The 22,733-nt window shown below is 37.9% G+C and overlaps 1 protein-coding gene across 4 annotated transcripts in view; it reads left to right on the forward strand.

Moving 5' to 3' along the window:
• The window catches only part of TMEM117 (transmembrane protein 117), a 566,844-nt gene that overhangs the window by 203,719 nt on the left and 340,392 nt on the right, over window positions 1-22,733 (forward strand). The gene's annotated exons all lie outside the window — the stretch shown is intronic.

Below are 22,733 nucleotides of genomic sequence, written 5' to 3' on the forward strand. Positions count from 1 at the left end.
GTGTTCTTGACAGCCTGGGAAGCCCCCCTTCCCTGCAGCTTGGAAGTGCCTGCCCCTGCTGCCTGGCCTCTCCCCCATCCTGATGCTCACTCCCATCTTCGAGCAAAGTTGAGGCTGCGTCTGGGTGCTGTCACAACCCAGCCACTTGGGGCAATGCTAACATACTAGACTCCTGCCGCCTCGGCCCCTCCAGTCGCTGGGCACTGACAAGCATGGGAGGGAGGCTAAGGGTGGCTGCCAGGGCCTTCAGGCACTCCTCTTCACAAAGAGCCTGGGCAATGACGGGAGGCAGATAGGCTCCTAGGCAGAAAGGGGTGGGTCCCCTGTGAAGCCCCATCTTCAAACCAGGGAGGGCCTGAAGCCTGGGGGCCTGGCTGATGGACAAGAATGGGAACATATGATGCTTTTTCTGGGCCCACCCATGGCCACCCATTAACCAATTAGTACTCACTTCCTCCTCTTTGAAGCCCATGAAAACTCTGAACTCAGCCAGACTCAAGTAGATGACTGGATGACCTGCCTGTGGAGAGGAGTGACCCACTCCAGGGTCTCTTCTCTGCTGAGATTTGGGCAGACATCAGGACTACCAGCTGCAGAGAGGAGCTACCCACTATAGGGTCTTCTCTCTGCTGAGAGAGGAGCACTCCAGGGTCTCCTCTGTTGAGAGTTGGGCAGATATTGGGAGTACCAGCTGCAGAGAGGGGCTACCCCCTGGGGGTCTCCTCTCTACTGAGAGCTCAATACTTGTCGGGATGCCCTGCCCGCAGATGGGAGCTACCCACTGAGGGTCTCCTCTTAGCTGTTCTGTCACTCACTAAAGCCCCTCTTCATCTTGCTCACCTTCCACTTTTCTGCATACCTCATTTTTCCTGGACACAGGACAAGAACTCAGGACCTGCCAAATGGTGGGGCTAAAAGAGCAATAACACAAACAGGGCTGAAGCATGCCCCTTGCTTGCCATGTTGCAGGTGACAAGAAGGAGAGAAGAGAGAAGGAGAGAAAAGCTGTGGCCCCTTGGGAAGCCTAGACCTAGGAGCTCACCAAGCCAGGGCTGTGACACCCTCTCTGGGGCTCTGCAGTTCCCGGCATCTTCAAGCTTCTGGGCGCCATTGTGTTCCCCAGTGCCAGCCGTGGAAGCTGCTTATGGTACACCTGGTCCAGTCACAGCCTCACGGGGAGCCGGCACCCTTCTCAGAACCTGGAGCTAAGCACCCCACCACAGCCAGTGTGCATGGCTCTGCGCAGTGACTGGACCCCATACTCAATTGCTCACACACCCCTCGCCACTCACGCCTGGCTTGCCCTTGACCGGCATGAGAGTCAGACCAGTAATGTGAGCTGAGCACAGTCTGCCAGTCTGAGTGGGTGCAATGACCCCAGCAGGCTCGAGTAAAAACTTGGGCAAAGGTGCCCCTGGCCACAGAGGTTTCCAGCTGGCGAATCAACACCTGAAGGATCCTGTGACAATATGCCTCTTGTGTAGAAAACATATTTCTATCTTGTGGCCATTTTCTTTTCTACTGAATCCTTTTTTTAATTAACATTTTAGGAGTTGTTTAAATGCTTTGAATGTTAATCTTTTTTTTCAGTATGTGTTGTCAATGTTTTCTGCAAATTGTGGCCATTTCAAACACATGTAAAAGTAGATAGAATAGTGGTACCCACTGCTCAGCTACAACAGTATCCCTTTCATCAATTCATGGTTACTCTTACTTCACCAAACAGGTACTCACAATTCACCACCTCCCCGCCAAGCAAATGCCAGACATCATATAATTTTACTGTGGCTTGTTTTTCATTTCTTCGACGTTTCTTTTGATAAACAAAAGTTTGTAATTTTAATGTAGTTGAATTCCTAAGTTTCTTTCCTCTATGGATTGTGTTTCTTATTTAAGAAATTCTTCTGTAAAAGATTGTGGAGATATGTTCCCAAGTTTTCGTCTGTTTTAAAGCTTTACCTAGACACTAGTTATAATAGCCTTTCCCCATTCTTTCACAGATTTCTTATGCTATCTCTGGCATATCAATTTTACAAATCTGTGAGATCTGTTTCTGGGCTCTGTACTCACGCTAATACCATATTTTATTAATCACTATACCCTTACAATAAATTAATACTATATGTTATTGTATCTATAGTATTCTTATATATTATTGTATATATAACTATATTAATAATTATTAGGGCAGGAGTTCCCAACTTTGCTCTTCAGAAACTTTGACTATTTTGGACTTTTGTTCTTTCATGTAAATTTTAGGATTAGATGATGAAGTTCTACCAAAAACTTTTGAGATTTTGACTGGCAATCCATGTATAGATAAATTTGTGATAAAGTTACAGATTTTATGAAATGCAAAAGTATAACACATTCACAGATTCAAATTCCCCAAATTTGAAATATTTTGGGGTTTTAATCTGTGAATGTGTTATACTTTTCAATTTATTTAGATTTATTCCTCTTTTTATTTAGGCTTTTAATTGGCTTTTTCCTTCTCAATGAAATCTTTACCATCCAGACTATTTAAAAAGAAACCCCACCCGATTCTAGAATATTTCTATTTTACTACCATAGTTCTTAACCTCATATTACATGTTGCTTCTCCTTGATATAAATGATAACAAAGAGTTTCATCTGCCTGATTATTTCCTGGAATAGTCCCTGGTATATAGTAGGTGCTCAATAAATTTATTTTTTTTTTCCATAGAGGTCTTTCAAATCTTGTGATAGATTTGTTCTTTGATTTGGTGATGTGCCAGTAAATGTTTAACAATAGGTTATCTGGGGAGTGGGAGAAGCGGAACAACTTGTAGATTTGCTGATTTCCATGCTGTAAATTCTCCTGCTGTGGCCAATATCAAGTTATTGACATGACATCACAGAATGGGGGAGTTGAGAAGAGATGTGGAGTAGTGTGCCATTATATAGTGTTCCCACTAAACAGAAACAATAGATGCCAGTAACCTCAACAATGTAAATAATTGCAAAATGTAATAATAATTATTAGTAATTATAAGTTTATATAATTTAATTTTTATTTATGATCATATTTAACAACTGGCTCACAAAATACTTAAAAATTTAACAGTGACTAGGCTGGGCGTGGTGGCTCACACTTGTAATCCCAGCACTTTGGGAGGCCGAGGCGGGCGGATCACGAGGTCAGGAGATCAAGACCACGGTGAAACCCCGTCTCTGCTAAAAATACAAAGAATTAGCCGGGCGTCGTGGCGGGCGCCTGTAGTCCCAGCTACTCGGGAGGCTGAGGCAGGAGAATGGCGTGAACCCAGGAGGCGGAGCTTGCAGTGAGCCGAGATTGCGCCACTGCGCTCCAGCCTGGGCGACAGAGCGAGACTCCGTCTCAAAAAAAAAAAAAAAAAAAAAATTTAACAGTGACTTCTTGCAAGCTGTACAAACTGGCTCCAGAATTCCACTGTTTCTTTATGTTTTTGTGCAACTGTTATAAGTATATTTCCGTATATAAGTTTTCTAACAATTTCTTCTTGATTTATAGGAATGCAGCTAACTTTTATATTTGTTCTTACATCTGGCAAACAGGATAAAATTTCTTCATAATTTGAATAATTTATATGTACATCTTTCCAGGTTTCTTTGTGGACTGTTCTATCATCTGAAAAATGACAGTTTTGTTTCTTCATTTCCAATCCTTACATATTTTATATCTTATTGCTGTATTATTGCATTGACATGAACTTCCAGTATAATGTTGAATGTTAGTGGTAATGAAAATCATCCTTGTATTGCTTCTGATTTTAAATGAGTGCTTTAAGATTTTATGTTTATTTTTGATATCTTCCTTGTTGGACAAAATAAGTTTTCTTTTATTTATAGTTAGATAAAAATTTGTTTTTATTATTCATGAGTGGGTGTTGGATTTCATAGCATGATTATTCTCTATTCATTGAGATGGTCATATACTATATAACAAAGATGTTCGACATACCAGGAATAGTTTGTGGCATGCTTAATAACATAGTGTCAAAATGCAAAAAGCAATGATTGACAGAAGTAAATGGCAAATGAAAAAATAAGCACATGGAAAAAAGAAATACATGTGAACAACATGACCAGCTACTTGATCTACTACAAAAGTACAGAACACTCCAGTGAATGCAAAAATACATAGTATTTTTTTTTATTATACTTTAAGTTTTAGGGTACATGTGCACAACTTGCAGGTTTGTTACATATGTATACATGCGCCATGTTGGTGTGCTGCACCCATTAACTCGTCATTTAGCATTAGGTATATCTCCTAATGCTATCCATCCCCCCTCCCCCCACCCCACAACAGGCCCCAGTGTGTGATGTTCCCCTTCCTGTGTCCATGTGTTCTTAGTATTCTTGAGCTACATTAATTATTTACAAAAATTAACCATTTAGCAGATCAGCTGTAAAGCAATTTTCATCAAATTTCAAAGAATCTGTATCATGCATGCAATGTTCTCTGATCACAATTAAGCTGCTTGTACTACCTCTCAGTAATGTTTTCATATATGTTTTTCCTTTCCTTCCAACTTTTATTTTAGGCTTAGGAGGTACATATGCAGGTTTGTTACATGGATAAATTGCATCTGGGGTTTGGTGTACACATTATTTCATTACCCAGATTGTCAGCATAGTACCCAATAGTCTTCCGATCCCCAGCCTCCTGTGCCAGCATCATTCTGATACCAAAACCTGACAGAGACACAGTGAAAAAAGAAAACTTTAGACCAATATCCCTGATGAACATAGATACAAAATCCCTCAAAAAATATTAGCAAATCGAGTCCAGGAGCACAGCTGGATTGATAGAACAGTGGAATGGCTTTTGATTGATAAAACGGTAGAATGATCTTTGAGGTCAGAATTACAACATGAACTAGGTGACGATAATGTGCAGGGGTGGGGCAAAGTTCTCCAGAAGGCCAAGTATGCTCTGAATCAGCGCTCAATATATGGTACTATTTCTCCCATATCCCTGAATAACAGGTCCAGGAATCAAGGGGTGGAAGTGGAAGTGGCACCACTCACTGTCACCCCTAGTGATCTACTTGCAAAATTTTTGCTCCCTGTTCAAGTTACGTTCTGCTGGGCTAGAGGTCTTAGTTCCAGAGAGAGGAACACTGCCACCAGGAGACACAACAACAATTCCATTAAACTGCAAGTTAAGATAACCACCTGGACACTTTGGGCTCCTCCTGCCTTTAAGTCAACAGACTAACAAGGGAGTTTCAGTGTTGGCTGGGGTAATTGACCTGGACTATCAAGATGAAATCAGTCTACCACTCCATATCGGAGGTAAGGAAGAGCATGCATGGAATATAGGTGATCCATTAGGGCGTCTCTTAGTATTACCATGCCCTGTGATTAAGGTCAATGGGAAACTAAAACAGCCCAAATCAGGCAGGACTACAAATGACCCAGACCCTTCAGGAATGGAGGTTTGGGTCACTCCACCAGGGGAAAAAACCACGACCTGCCAAGGTGCTTGCTGAAGGCAAAGGGAATACAGAATGGGTAGTAGAAGAAGGTAGTCAGCAATACCAGCTGTGATCATGTGACCAGCTACAGAAATGAGGACTGTAACTGTCATGAGTTTATTTCCTCCTTTTTTTGTTAAAAACGTGTTTGTGCATGTATAGACTTGTACTAAGAAAATATCTTCATTTTATTTCCTTTTCCTTTATCATGTGACATAAGATTTATTGACTTCATATCAGCATTTAAGTATCACTACCTTTATGTAATAGTATTTTTGGGTTGGGGATTGGTGTGTTTCCAGTTGTATGAAGGATAATTGTATTATGTTAGGCATAATTATGACCTCATTATTGTCTTTATTTGAAGATTATGTATGATCTCAAGAGATGTGTATGGATCCAAGTTGACAAGGGGTGGACTTGTGATGGTTAATTGTGATGGTTAATACTGAGTATCAACTTGATTGGATTGGGGGATACAAAGTATTAATCCTGGATGTGTCTGTGTGGGTGTTGCCAAAATAGATTAATATTTTAATGTATATATGTGTGTGTGTGTGTGTGTATATATATATATAGTTCTATTAGTTCTGTCCCTCTAGATTACCCCGACTAATACAATTATATTAGATATCTGCTAAATGCAGTGTCAGCGGTCTTTGATTCTGTTATTTTCTGCTCTCTGCATTCTGGTTGCTTATTTCCTCATGTGTTTGATCGTATTTACATTTGAGCTCATAATCCATGGGATTTTATCCGTAGGAATTCTTTGAACTTCACATTTAAAGTGCTTTACTGCAGAGAGAATTTGAGTTTGCTTTGTCTAAAACTGTAGGCTGTGGCAACCTTGGATTACTAGATATTAATATTTTGGCTTGGATTTTTTTGACCACACAGATCCTGTCAATTCAGCCCCCAAATCACCCACCTCCATCCATATTCAAGACAAAGAGATTGTTTTTCTCTTAGTTTGTCTTGTAGGGTGTATTTTATTTTCTAGTTCACTGTTTCATAGAAGGTATTGCTTTTTAAAAAATTCTTGCTTTTAAGGAGTGAATAATTTTACCAGCTAAATTGAATAGTCCATAGACTTTGCATCTAATCATTTATATGATTGTAGACCATAAAACCCAAAATGGTAGGCCCTCAGAGAAAAATCCCCAATTGGTCAAGATGTATCATTTGTTCTATGTATTACTGGATATGGTGGGTTGATATTTTGTTTAGGATTTTTGCATTTATGTTCATAAGTGAAACTGAGTTGAAATTTTCCTTTTGCACCAGTTTATTGTTAGAATGTAATACCAAGGTTATACTGACCTAAAATAAGTTGAGAAAAGTTCCCTCTTTATCTATTCACTGGAAGAGTGTACAAAGTTGGCTTTGTTTTTCCCTTTAAATGTTTGGTAGTATTTTCCAATGAAGCTACCTGGGCCTGACATTTTTTGGGAAAAATTTTTAAATCACAGATTTACTTTATAAAATTATTAAAACTATTGAAATTATTGAAATTTTTTGTTTCTTTTGTCAATTTTGTTGTATTTTAGAAACTTATCCATTTTCTTTATGTTTTCAAATTCCTTATCACACGTTACGATACACTCTCATAGATTTTGTAGTGATGTCCCCTCTTTCATTTCTAACATGACTACTTTTCTTTTTCCCTTTTATTCTTCATTTATCTTGCCAAGGGATTATCAATTTTACAATCATTTTCAAGATCCAATTTTTAGCTTCATTGATCCTTTCTAAGTTTTGTTTGTTTTCTGTTTCTTTAATTTCTGTTATCTTTGCCACCTCTCTTTTTTCACTTTATTTGCATTTGTTTTACTGTTATTTTTGTAAATTTTTGAGATGGATTTAGCTCATTAATTTTCAGGTTTTCTTCCATTCCATTATATTAAAGATTAAACATTTTCCTATACACTTCAATAACAGCTTTAGCTGAATCTGGTAAATTTTTCTGTGTACTATCATATGTAAATTTCTTTTTGGCTACTATGGATCAAAATGGTTTACAGTGCACAAAATAAAGGGCAGAACTGAGGCTACAGCTAAATAAATAGTATATGTTTTGGAATACATTCAGCTCCTAGTAAGTTAGCATATCCATTGCCTGAGAGTATTTTTAGCATGATAGAGTAATACTGTTGGCCAAGACAGCATGGGTGTGTTTGTCACACTAGGTGTCACTGACTGTGAATATATGTGAGTATTCAGAACATGAGAAATACAAACACATACTGGACAGAGTATTTCTTTAAGATAAAAGAAAGCTTTTGGAAATATAGTATTATAACAAATCAGTACTTCAAGGGAGTGGCATTTAATGCTGTAATCATTTTTGTCATTATATAACTATAATTCTCACTACTTTTTTGTATTTATATAGCAGGTATTAGGAAATATGTCTGAAATGTTGGATAGTTCTATCCTAGTTTAAAAGGTGGTCAAGAAGTGCCTGGGTTACAGCAATTCCATTACTGGGTATATACTCAAAGGAATATAAATCATTCTACTGTAAAGGCACATGCACACGTATGTTTACTGCAGCATCATTTACATTAGCAAAGTCACAGAACCAACCCAAATGCCCATCAATGATAGACTGGATACAGAAAATATGGTACATATACACCATGGAATACTACACAGCCATAAAAAGGTATGAGATCATGTCCTTTGCAGGGACATGGATGAAGCTGGAAGCCATCATCCTCAGCAAACTAACACAGGAAGAGAAAACCAAACACCACATGTTCTCACTCATAATTGGAAGTTGAACAATGAGAACACATGGGCACAGGGAGGGGAACATGACACACCCAGGACCTGTTGAGGGGTCGGGGGCGAGGGGAAGGAACTTAGAGGATGGGTCAATAGGTACTGCAGACCACCATGGCACAGGTATACCTATGTAACAAACCTGCACATTCTGCACGTGTATCCCAGAACTTCAAGTAAAATAAAAAACATTAAAAAAAAAAAAGAAATGCCTGGGTTAGTCCCTATCTGTGCATTTATTTCCTTGCATGTGAGACATTATGTGAGAGCACCAAAAGACAAGTTTATGGTATATTTATGTGTAAGGTAATGATTTTTCATTAATTACAAAATCTTTTATCTAAAATTATAATAGTCTGTAAATTATTTTTATCCACAAGACAAATGGGTTCAATCATTTTAAAAAGTGACATCGAACATAATAATTTGTGCCCTTAAAATAGAGGGCTGGGTTAATAATGCTTTTTCAGCTGGAGAGAATGGCCCGAGGAATTAACTTTAGATTCCACCACTTTGCAAATAACAGCTTTCCCAGAGCAAATAATGATTGATACTTAGTGAGTAATAAAGTTTTATTTCATTTGACAAATTTTACAGAAAAGCTAGCTGCAGTTAGTGTTTAATTCTGATTAGCCTGAGGGATCGAGGGACAGATAAGGCAAAACAATCAATAATTCACAATTCTATAGCAGAATGAAGGGAAATGAGGTGGGGCCTCTGGAAGGGTAGGAGCTCAACACGTGAGCAAAGCTATTGGGTAGTGGGGAATCCAGACTACAGTCTTTGTTTGCTGGATTGGATGTTCAGAATAGCAGAGGTTCTTTGTTTTTGAGACGGAGTCTCATTCTGTCGCCCAGGCTGGAGTGCAGTGGCACAATCATGGCTCACTGCAACCTCTGCCTTCTGGGCTTAAGTGATCCTCCTGCCCCAGCCTCCCAAGTAGCTGAGATTACAAGCGTGCACCACCATGCCTGGCTAATTTTTGCATTTTTAGAAGAGATGGGGTTTCACCATGCTGTCCAGGCTAGTCTCGAACGTCTGACCTCAAGTGATCCGCCTGCCTCAGCCTCCCACAGTGCTAGGATTACAGACGTGAGACACTGTGCCGGGCTAGAATAGCAGAGATTCTTAAGCAGGTGAGAACTTTAAGGGTAGTGCACAACTTCTAGGCACTGAGAAGTTGATATGGAGATGAATCCCTTTCCTCATCATCTCTCTCAACTCTGCCTCAGTCTCTTCCTCTGCCTCGCCTTTAAAAATAAAATCTAACATTGATGAAAGAAGCATATGTTGTGGCACTGTGCTTGTTAGGTACATGATCTTAAGGAACTTTCAATCTGGTAAAAGAACCCTTAGGAGATCTATCACTAATATAGTTCTAAAGAGTGATTTCTTAAACCATTTTTGTCTGTCACCTTTTGTTTCAGAAAGAATGTCTTATATTCCCTTGAGTTAAAAATTTACATCAGTAAAGACCGAAGATTTAATCTTACTGACAGCCCCGAGGACATTCAAGGGCAATATCACCCATGTCCTAGGAAGTTTAGGAGTAAGACTGATGGCAGGTATTAAGGATATTCAGATTGCAGCTCCTTCTAAATGAAAATTTATTATTTCATTATTCCTAAGACTTCATTTATTACGATCCTTGGGATTTGAGATAATTGAAGACAACAATAATAATCTCTTTATATGTTACATAGTATGGAGTCATTCATTTTGAAACATTCCCAAGTGTGTTGCCGACTGCATATAAAATTCAGAGTGGGAAGCTCAGGAATGGTGAAGGAAATGTGTATAGACATACACATGGATGCCCTCGAAGTCCTGAGAGGACCTTGTGGCCTCAAAATATGATAAATCCTGTAGAATGTTTGACATGTTGTAAACCCTCCTCCAACTCATAGTAGCCATGGTAATTTGATGTGAGAGGGAGGATACTACTAATAATAATGACAGTAATAATAATAGATGATATCCACATCTGTTCTACTGAGCAACAATAGCAAAAACTATACTATGTATGTATGCAAGAAATGTCAGACTTCCTTTCATTTCTCAAGAATAAATGAATAACAAAATATATTTGAAGCCCAAAGGTATATAATTAAAAATTATTGTAAAACTAGGTTCTGACAAGACTAATGTTGTAAGGAAAATTGTACATTAGGTGTTCTTTCACTAAATATTTCCTCTCCTGTCAAATGGTAAATCAGGCAGCCACTTAAAGGCATCTATTTAAATTAGCCATGATCAAGTTATATGACAGTGGAAATCACACCATCTTGATAAAGAAATTGAGATGCATAAAATGGTAACAAGGCTGTGTGAATAGGAGCAGTGCTAAGACAGAGGTGGGAATTCGTCTTCTCAGTGGCCATGTCTCACATGCACTCTATTCATTATTGAAAGTTACCCCACTCATTATTCAAAGTACAAGCTAATGAACTTAAGTATATAATAACAATTTCAAAAGGAGTCACATGGGCTTAACCATCGTTATGCAATTTGTCAATACGATTTTAAAAACCTATATGCAGTGGACAAGTCAACATGATGCATTAAATAAGGGCACTATCTCTGGGTCAGTGAGATCTGGGTTCAGATACCAGCTCTATTCCTCAGTCATGTGCAGTATTGGTAAGCTATTTCATTTCTTTAAGTTTTAGTTTTCTTGTCAAATACAAAGATGATATAGTTGTATTTGATGAGTTGTATTTGATATAGTTGATAGGGTTATCATGTAGATTAAATATGTGCAGCACATAATAAAACAATACATATTAGCAATGCTGGCAAATTTGAGGAAGATGTTTATCTCATTGAATAACTAGGTTTCTTCAAAGTATTCTGTTTTTAGCTTCAGTACTATTGGGCTTGTTCACCCCTTCCCACCTTCTTTGACCAAAAAGAGGCCATATCTCATGACTTTTCTGGCATCTTTTAGGTATAAATACATTTATTTATCTGGTTACTTTTAGTGCCCCCAGAGCAGTCTCAGTCCAGTCCAGGGCAATAATCCAGCCTCCCAATGCACTGGCTCCTGCAGAAAAGAAAGAGCAAGGAGGTAAGGAACAGGAGAAGTCATAATTGAGTGTAGCAGTCACGGACAGCCCCTCAGGGACACTCCAGGCAGATGTGGGTGTTTTTGTGGGTTCTTTGGAGACCTTCTGTAGTGTTGCTGGGAATCTCTCCCCTGAGTTCCGTGATGTGGGTGAATAAACCTCTTTGCTTGGTCACTTACGTTTCTCCCCTCATTTCCCAGACACTGCTGGTGTCTCTACCCTGTCTCAAGGACCCTCGGGCAGAATTTAAGACAACTGCTGGCCCTCTCAAGTGTGGCCCATGTCTGACCCAGGGGAAATAGTCCCATGCCCTTTGCCCCACACATTCTGTGATTGCATTTTGCCCCCAGTGCAGGGACCACTCTTGGCAATGTTGTCAGAGCAGGTTGCCAGGCAGTCTCTTCCGCTTTAGATTTCTCAGGTGTGGGCTCACTTTCATTCTAGGAGACACATATGAATCTCTCTGATATCCCTTTCCTTGGGCATGAGGTGCAGAAAATCACTCCCTGCCCCCAAGGAATACCGCGAGCTGTTATAACTTCACACCTCTCCTCCCAATCTCTCCAACCTTAGAGGTGCTGTCCAGGTCAGGGTTGCAAAAGAAGTTCTTGATCACCTCCTTTAAGGTCTTTTTGGTGGTCCCTGACACCAACTGGGTGTCTTACAATTCGGTTCACTTCTGTGAGTTTGTGCAGACACCACAGGTTAAGAAGCTCAGTCTCATACACTTGCCTTCCCTTCAGATGCTAGCTGGACATCCTGGCTCCCCATGCTACCTGCTCTTCTGCTCAGTTTGAGTGTAAATATGGAAGTTCCCGTCGGGTTCAAAAATTTGTTAGAATTGATACAAGACTTAGGAAAGCGCTATAGTTACTATAATTACAATGACATTTTATTATAAAGGATACAAATGACCAGCCAGATGAAGAGATACTCAGGGCAGCAAGGTCTGGAGGGGTCCTGGGTACAGAGCTTCTGTGCCCTCTCTAACTGGTCTTTCTAGCATATCAATATGTTCACCAACCAGGAAGCTCTCCAAGCCTTATTGCTGAGAGTTTTTATCTAGGTTTCATTTTATGGATATAATTGGTTAAATCATTGGCCATGTGATTGATCTCAATCTCTAGTCCCCTTCCTCTGCCCAGAGATTGGGAAGGTGAAAGTTCCAACCCCCTAATTACATAATTGGTTTTTCTGGCAGCCAGCCTCCATCCAGAAGCCATCCAGCCAGTCTCCCCACCCCACATCCATGAACCACCTTGCTGGCATAAATTCAGGTATGGTCCAAAGGGGTTTGTATGAATCACAAAAGACACTTTTATCATTCAGGAAATTCCAAGGGTTTGTGAAACACTGTGCCAAGAACTCGGGACAAAGACCAAATGTACTTTTAAAAATTATACCACAAACATGGAATTTGGGAGTGGTTCGTACCTATCCAAGGGCCTTAGTCAAAAGTGAGAGGAAGAATATTATTTTAACATCTTATTACAGAGTGAAAATGCAACAGAACTATTGCAACATGAATGTTAGTTCAGATAGGGCAAATACAACTTTTAAATTTGGGTGTGATTAGTTTTAAATGTTCTTGGAAGTTTTTTGCACCAGGTTACGTAATTGTAAGTGAAAAGAAGTGATACAGATCAAAGAACTTGTTGAAAAATTGCATCCCTGATAACTAGTGACATATTTTTAATGTTAGTTATATACACCCTGGAAGTACTGCCTTTAGTCAACCAGTTTAGTTGGAGATCCCCTGGGTATCAAAGCCATAAGAGCAATGGCGTATAAGAAGGATATTTTCCGATTTTGGAAGGTTTGTACTTAGAAAGAATCTATGTGCTTGTACATCTTAATCGAGGATTGGATTAAGGAATAACTTATCTGGTAATTTCTAAATTTTCAGAAATGTTTGAGGGAACTAAAATGCTTTGAATTTGAAGAACACCTTGGGGTCATATTGAGACTTCTTGAAAGGCTGCTCTTTTTCATAATCTGGAAATAGATTATATTGCAAATCTCCCTGAATATATGAACAATCGGTTTTGAAATTCAACTGAACTGTGTCACAGTGTTAGTTATGATCATTGTGAAAGCTGCGCGGAGAGGTTATCTTAAAACCCGCATGGCACATTTCAAAACGATGTCTCATAAATAAAATTTGAAAACTTTGGATGTTTTGCAAACTGTGTTTTAAATATCAGAAGTACATTGTTCTCATTTGGAGTACAACTTGCCTTTAGGTTTTTGCCTTATTTGTTAGGTTGTGTGTGACAATGATACTTTCCTTATGGATACCAATAGGATTATTATTTTTTTTCAATTTTATTTATTTATTTTTTCTTCCTTATCTTCATTTTCTTTTTTTTTTTTTTTTTAGTTATACTTTAAGTTCTAGGGTACATGTGCACAACGTGTAGGTTTGTTACATATGTATACATGTGCCATGTTGGTATGTTGCACCTATTAACTCGTCATTTACATTAGGTATATCTCCTAATGCTATCCCTCCCCGCTTCCCCCACCCCACGACAGGCCCCGGTGTATAGACTGGTCTTATTCTAAAAGAATGTCCATGTCCCCAAATACTGGAATAGTATCAGACTAGCAACGGCCATAAACTCACCTCGGTGTTAATCCTACTCAGAATTGTTTAGATTTATTACATGTTTATTACTTTCTTTCTTTATAATAGGTAGGCAATGGATGATTACAATTAAACTGTTAACCTAGAAAACATTTTAGATAAGAAAAGTATAAAATTTCTGTGATGCAAACTCTATTTTATTTAAAAAAACATAAAAACTGTATAATTAACGGGAAGCTCCTTTTTCTGTTAAAGCTAATAAGAAATAGGAGAATGCAGATTAGATAAAATTGTATTAAATAAAAATTTTGTACATCTGTACTGATTATTTATGTTTAGGACATTTTTCATGAAAATAAAAACATGCTATGGCAAGAAAAAAACATGTAGCTGTTGGAAACAGTTACCCAGGAAATGCTCTTTTAAAATATGTATCTCTTACAATACACTTAAAATCACTTTGATTATAATGAAAATAATACAAATTCACTGTAGCATATTAAACATATGGATAGGCAAAAATCAACCTTAGGAAAAATAATCCGTGAATAAAAGCATGGACTGTGGAGCCAGAATACTTGAGTTCAAGTCCTGATATGTCCATTTACTAGCTGTGTGGCATCAGGTAGCTGTGCCGCTCTTTTTGTGCCTCCATTTTCCTCATTTGTAAAGTGGCAATAATAATAATAATAATAATAATAATAATAATATCATTTTCTTATAGGGTTAAAATCAAGATTAAATTAGTTAATATTTGTAAAGTGCTTAGAACAGTATCTTAAACATATTGAATACTATACAGATGTATTGTGAATAAGATGTACACATAGTCTCTTTAAGTAAAAATTTTACCCTATACGTCTTGCACCTTTTTTTAACTTTGTATATTGTAATTATTTTCCACATCTTTAACATTTTATTTATTATTAAATTAAAGCATTTTATTGTATATTTCTACCAACAATTAGATAAACTGTTACACTTTCAGCTTGTTTTCAGCTTTTTATTCTTTTAAACAGTCAGCGTAATTGTTATATCTAAGTTTGTAACAGTTATAATTTTAGAATAAATTACAAGAACTGGAATTCCAAGTATATAGATGTATACATATTTTTTAATTAAAATTTTACATTTATATTTAACAGTTTTCTCTTCTTTTCCTTTTTTTTTCTTTTTAATTTAGAGATAGGTTCTTGCTCTATCACCCAGCCTGGAGTTCAGTGGCGTAATCATAGCTTATGGCAGCCTTGAACTCCTGGGCTCTTCCTGAGTAGCTGAGACCATAGGCACACACCACTGCACTCCGTTGTATACACATTTGAAAGCATTTTTTAAATATATTAACAAATTGCTTTTTGTAATGTGCCACTAATGTTCCTCCCAGCATCAGAGGATGAGGGACATTAACACACTTTTCCAAACCTCTTTTCTCAAACTACTTGTTTATATCATGTTGGGAAAGGTGTTCTCAATAAAAACTTTCTCATTTGTCAAATTAACATTTTAACTTTTATTTTAATCTCTTTTCTAGAGAGTAAGTGTTTTAAAGTTTTAATTTGACGTACTTGAACAGAGTTTTGAAAGGAGTTTTATAAAATTAATAGTAATTATGGGTGTTAGAATATAGCTTTGAAAAAATGTGTCAACTTTAGAAGGTAGCAAGAACTTGACTTTCTCTTTTGTATTTTAACGTAAATTATACGTTTGTGGGAAAGTGGGTGACTTGGGAGGAAAAACCAATAATAGGCTGCCCATTACACCTGATAACAATTACTACTATGAACACTCTGTGCTAGGCACTGTGATAGTGTATCTCTCTCTCTCTCTCTCTCTCTGTGTGTGTGTATAACATATATTTTATGTAATTTCAAATCTTCGTATTGATATATTAACCTTATGGGATAGGCTATATTATTACCCAGTTTTACAGATGAAGAAACTGAGGCACAGAGAGGCCTTTTTTTCAGAACAGATGTGAGCAGGCACCCACCTATATGTAGGGTAAAGAAGTGGTTACCTGAGCTCTGATCACGGCAAGTCTCATGCCTTTGAGTTGTCACTGACTGTCTCAGAGACAGCCAGAGATCTCCACCCTTTTTGTGCTTAATAACCTTCGGAAAGGAACTGCTTTAAATGATGGCCATCTTCCATTTGTGTAACTTTAAAAGTTATATTTTACTTTGAGGTGTTTAATCTGAGAAGTGGCTATGTTTTGTGAACTTCTGCTCCCTTTAGAAAAGGAAGCAGTGTATCTAAATTGCCCAGTTGGTAAGCGGGTCTTATGAATGAATCACTTATTCAGGAAAAATGTCTTGATCACCTACTACGTGCCAGTCATGGTCCCGTGAATTTCTGGGGTTACATGACTAAGATAGCAGCCCTGCCCTTAAGGAACTTCTAGCAGGAGGCAAATAATATACAAACACGTAAAATAATGACAGACTGGGTATAAATGCTATGAGGAGATAGCAGCATGATATGATAGAGTAACTGTCCTGTGAATACCCAAAAACCGCAAGCACGTACCATTTCTGTCTCCGAAAGGGAGTGGAAGGTTTGTCTCTCTGAGTTAGCATGTAGTGGCAGAGCATTTTATAGAGGTCCTGAGAGAAAATTTGCCTTAGAAAGTCTGTGCTATGATTTTTTTGAAAAAAATAAATAAATAAATAAATAAAAAATATATATATAGGAAGTATGTGGCCAGCTAATTGATAAGAAAACAATGTTTCTCAAAAAAAGAATATGTCAATTGTTATTTAAATTATTGAAGGACAACCCAAAGAACACCATTCAAAGTTTCTGTCTAGATTCTGGCTCTGTTCTGCCGCTGATAAGCTGTGTGGCTCTGGAGGAACCATATACTTCTGTTGCTTGATTTATTTATCTAGAAATAGAAAAAATATGAATGTCAGGATATAACTTAATAACAAACCCTGTGTAAAGTTGATTTCTTCTGTATGAAATGGAAAAATGTCTTGATCACCTACTACGTGCCAGTCATGGTCTCGTGAATTTCTGGGGTTACATGACTAAGATAGCAGCCCTGCCCTTAAGGAACTTCTAGCGGGAGGCAAGAAGTTTGTGTGTAAAGCACTGGTGATTATATCCAGTTACCTAATGCCTGTACAGGCTTCAATTCACAAAGTCAGGATTTCACCAGTTTTCCCAATTTTATTTAACCAAGAGTATTCTCTGTAAAAGTGAATTGTTGCTGAAACATTTTTAAATTCCAGCTATGTTAATAAGAAGCCATTTGAGAGCAGCTGTGCTTCATTATTTATTTTTATTCAATATTTAATTTGGAAAAAATAATGTAGAAAATAGAGATTTTTTTTCTGGGACAATCATCATACATGTTATTGACATCAGATAGTGGGCAATTTAACCTTCTCAAAAATAATATATTCGCTAAGAATCTCAGCAGCCTCAAGTCAAAAATGAAAGCTTACGTATACCACAAGGGATAGGCAAATCAGTATGAAAAAGTCTGAAACCTGTATTTTCTTGCTGAACATGATCTTCTGTAATCACAATAGAAAGCTATTTCACCAAGTGTTATCCAGGAAGGGATTGGTAGGTGATATTACCTGGATCAGTTTTTCTATGCTGTGAATACCAGTGTAATCATTTTCTCAGGTTTTTGTATTTTTCTTCAATATCCATTTAAAAATGAACCAAATACTCCTTCTTGTTCTACTGTAGTTCTTCCATGGCACTGTTTCAAGCACTTAACAAATTTCATATACTGAAGGAGTAAAAGTTATCTTGGTGACTTAAGAAAATACCCATACAGACATACTCGTTCTTAAAAGGGTTTCTTCTGTGGGCAGGAAGTGGTTTCTACAACATACATGTAATTACTACAGTAAATTGTATTGTGAATATGAAGCAGATGAAATGTGAGCCCTGTAGACTCATGAATTTTGCTATTACATTTTGTCTTCAGTTTCTTTTTTTGTTCACTCTGTTGTCAAAGTGCTTTGTACATTCTTCTCTGTGAACTTTGCAGATCAGAGAAATCAACTGAAAGAAGGAAATGATATGTTTTAGTTTATTCAAAGGATCTATAGCAGCGATCCGCAACCTTTTTGGCGCCAGGGACCGGTTTAATGGAAGACAATTTTTCCATGGATCGGGGGATGGGTGGAGGTGGGCATATGGTTTAGGAAAGAAACTTTCACCTTAGATCATCAGGCATTAGTTAGATTCTCATAGAGCATGCAGCCCTGATTGCTCACATGCACAGTTCACAATGGGGTTCATGCTCCTATGAGAATGTAATGCCACTGCTGATCTGACAGGAGGTGGAGCTCAGGTGATAATGCTCGTTGGCGTGCAGCTCACCTCCTGCTTTGTGGCCTGGTTCCTAACAGGCAGCAGACTAGTACCGGTCTGCAGCTCAGGGATTGGGGACCCCTGATGTATGTTTAGAAATAAATTAGGATAGTGTATAGATTTATAAAAAGTGGCTTAGAGGTACCCACTTTCTTGTCACTTTATTAAAATCTCTTTAAGATAAAAAGAAAATGTGTTAATAATTGTGAAAGAATTATATATCACTTTTTTCCCCGGAATCTCCATTGTTACAAGGAGAGAAGCTTAGTTTTTGAGAGAAATCTGCCAACATTTGCTGTAGCAGATGTATTTTAGTTGTTTAAGAATGTGTGATAATCTCACTCTTTCATTTTGGGGTGGTCCTTACTTTAAAAATAAGTGTAAGTGGGTTATGGCATTCATTTTGTAAGTCATTTACAAAAGTTTGCACCATTCTACCTCTTGTGACATTGAAGAAATAAAGCATAATTTTCATTTTGTCAGCAAATCTCTCTATGACAGGCAAGGGCTTACATAGTGTATATAGCAACATTCTCTAATGGATTGCAGGTCCCATATGAGAATGTGCAGTGTGCTCATTAAAATTGCAGCAGCAGAAAAAGCAGAATAAATTGTCACCAAGTATTTAACTATGACATTTATATGTATTTCTTTTTGACATCCCTATGGGCATTTCACTGTAAATTGTCCATGAGGATTGTTGTGACAGCTTTATGGACTAAAGTTAGGGACCCAGCCTCTCACTTGGCTAAAGGATGACAGCCTAAATAAGAAGAATATAGTGAAAATAGCTTATTAATAGCTGTATGATTCTGTTATGACGAAGTTTAGATACAAACTATCCCAAGTACCTTGGGAATTTGGAACAAAAAATGAGAAAGCAAGTATCATCAAATGATTTCCAAATATGAGAAATATGAAGGCTCTATCCCTGGAAGAATTTAACATGCAACAGTAGTATCTACCTCTCAGGACTATTGGGAAGATTAGTGAAAGCTGCTAGCCCAGTGACTAGGATACATGGGAAGCTTCATAGATGTTTAATTTTTTCTTCTTGTCTTCTGGCATTGTCTTTCTTTTCTTTTACCAAACCATCTAAGGAAATAAATGGGAAAAGAGCAGGTGTTATAGCAACAATCATCATTGCAAATTTTCTGGGGAAAGGTTGGGGCCACTGTAGAAGGATTCAGGAAGAGGTGGAATTTGTCTAGTCTTTGAAGGAACTTAGAATTTAAGTTAAAGTTGCGGGAAACTGGGAGAGTGTTCTTGGCAAGAGGGCCCTCAAGAACAGAGGCTCAGCAGCAGCGTTTAACCTGGTGTTTCCGGGGAGCCATGCAGGGAATAGCTAAGGTTGGAGGCTGATTGGGCTGATTGTGGAAGGCTTCAACATGAGAGCTCAGGAGCCCGTGGACTTCATCTTCTCAGCTTTGAGGGAAGTTGCTGAGTAATTTTACTTGCTAGAACAATGACAACATTTATAGAGAAAAGTATGTCTGGAGAGGAGCAGGTTTCAGACACAAGATTTATTTTTAGACACAGAAATTGTAAGAGATGAGAAAGTCACAAAAGCACGGGAGGAAGGTTAGAGCTGTATATGTTGAAGCCACAAAATTGGTGAGTTTTCTGAGAGAGAGACAACGAGGAGGAGGGGGAGGAACAGGAGGAAGTATGAACTCTTAACTAACTTTGGCATATGCTCATGTTTTGTAGATGAGAGGGACAAAACAAGCAAGAAACAGAGTTAAAGGAATGGTCACTGAGAGAAAAGGAGACGTTAACAGTGAAGATAGTCATGTTTGGTGGGGGAGAGTTACTTTTTTTTATTGCCTCTCAGATTTAGGCACTGTTTGGTGGCTTTATGTGTTTTAGCTCATTTTATTTTTATAACAACCCAATTAAGTAGACAGTATTTTCACCAATATGGAACATAAAAGTGGGCTTTTGTCATTAAAGAGGGCCATGCAAATTTTAAGTGGCAATTGAGTTGAAAATATTTATTGCAGGGGATTAGGGAGTTGGTGATTAGAAAACAGCAGAGGACATATATTTTCTGGAGAAATTTTGCAGTGTGAAAAAATGTTAAAATGGTAGATCTCTGGTATCTGGGGTCAGAGGAGATTTTCAGACTGTGATATGAAGAAGATTTTATCTTCTTTGCAACTCATGACAATTTCTTTGTAGGATGGGAAGAACATTTCTGAGAAGACGGTAAGAGAGAGTTGTTGGAGCTTAGCTGAGCTATGTTTTATACAGGAGCCAAAAATTTTACTCTGCAAGAAAAATGAGTGAGAAAGAGAAAAGACCGGTCTCAGCACTCTGTAGTGGGAGGATTGTGAGGTGAGATATGGTGACTAGGGGTCAAGGAGAGAGACTGGAAAGGAGATGTGTTTAATGGGGATTTTTCTGAGTGAAACTCTATGCTTCATGGGACATGACACCTCCTGTTATCCCCACACATTTCCGTAACACTACAAAATCCAGGATGTACTTGGTATGATTACATTTTTTTTCATGATTGTCTGTAAGGGAGATGAGATTTATATCAATGTTAGTGAAGTACTAAAACAGTCATTCCATATGGAGGAGGACCCATATTCATGGGGATTTAGTTTGTCATTGTTGTTTTATATTGGTTTAAGATTAGGATAGTTGAGGTAATAAATTTATGGGGTGGGAGAAGAAAACAGTAGGGAGTGAGACACTAAAGTTTCAAAAGTGAGATTAGATGGACTCAAAAATAGGTTTATAGGCCATGAATAAGAGATGGTTATTTTTCCTCAGAGGCAGAGGAAAAAAGAGAAGGTTGGGGAAAATAGAAGCACATTTTTAAAGTGAATTGGTGGTTGTGCCTATGATAATTCTGGGAGAGACACTCAAGATGAGGAGTTATGCCAAGATGAACTTCATCATATCAATCTCTCTATCAAGCAGGGAGCAGTATCATTTTGGGGGATGAGGAAGCAGCATTAAACATAAGATTTAAAGAAGGCAGATGTTTTGGACCATCTGATTGAACAATGAATAAAATGATTGCCTAGAGCAAGAAAGTGTTTGAATGCTATCAGATTCATTTTATAAATTTTTCCAGGAATATTGCCACTTGCATTAGAAGTAAATAAAGTTGAAGGATATATTAGGTAGGAAGAACTAGCTATGCTTCAAATTATATCAGAAGGGTTGTTCCCCACTTTGTTTGGAAGAGGCGGTTAGATATGCACCAGTTTTCTTAAAAGAGACAGTCCACCTAACTAAATTTATATGTCTCACGGTATATAATTAAAGTATCTATATAGATGTCCATACCGTCTATGAAATAGCTCAATATTTTGCCTCCAAGACTGTAACCTTGGTGGAATAGTCCAAATATGAGTAATTTTCCCATTAACTGGTTCAGAATTTTGCTGATGATGGGCTAAATCAGGTATGTCTCATGGCATTTCTCTACCCTTTGTTCCTTGTAAGAAGGACTTTTTTGATTAAAGTTCCCACTGAAGAGATACACCTGGGAGCCATGGTCTTAACCAAATGATCCTAGTTTTCCCTAGACCACAGTGGACTGGAATACGGGAGTGTCCTGACAAAAGAGCTAAGGAGTAGTTAATGACTTATGAACCATTGCCTGGCAAGAAAAGGTGAGGTAGGCCAATACAATTCTCCCTTTAGGGAATCTGATTTGATAAGTGCTAAGACAAGAAACTGCAAGTGATCACTGAAATAGAAAGGATGTCCTGAAGTCTAATTGTGGCCATAATGGTGGGTTAATTACGAGTCCAGGTCCAGTTTCTAAAATGACTTTAAGATGTAAACCTAAAAATGTCATGTTAAAAGTTTGTTTTTGAAGAGCATTAACTCTCGGCCTCATGGGTGAAATGATGCCGTGCACCTGCTGTACGGAGACACACGATGTCTTCTCAGTTGAACAGTCTGAACATTTAGAAACAGCACCCTCCCTCCTCCTGCAGAATGTGACTGCTCAGAGAACTCGTAGAGACACCGAGACTGAAAATCCTATCTCCCAAGAATCTTTTATCATCTTCTTTCCTAAAACATGAAGACTGTATATGCGTATTTCTTCAATGTAGAATTATTTCTGTTTTGAAGCTAGAAGATGTTTTTAAAAAGTATAAAGGAATGCAGTGGAGCCTTTAAATCCCTCATTGACAGTTTGTATTCCCTGCATAACCTTGAATATCTTATTAGCAATGTCAGTTTGCTTTTTGAAATGCAATCTCACTGCTCAAAGTAACCTCCAACACACTTGCCAGTTGAAAAAAGAAAGTTCCTATGTGGTTAAATAGAATCCAAATTTGTCAATCCTAGGTTTGTTTCTTTTATTATTATTATTATTTTACTTTAAGTTCTAGGGTACATGTGCACAACTTGCAGGTTTGTTACATATGTATACGTGTGCCATGTTGGTGTGCTGCACCCATTAACTCGTCATTTACATTAGGTATATCTCCTAATGTTATCCCT

This window comes from Hylobates moloch, unplaced genomic scaffold (genome assembly GCF_009828535.3).
Source record: "Hylobates moloch isolate HMO894 unplaced genomic scaffold, HMol_V3 SCAFFOLD_13, whole genome shotgun sequence".
In the NCBI taxonomy this organism is placed as follows: domain Eukaryota; kingdom Metazoa; phylum Chordata; class Mammalia; order Primates; family Hylobatidae; genus Hylobates; species Hylobates moloch.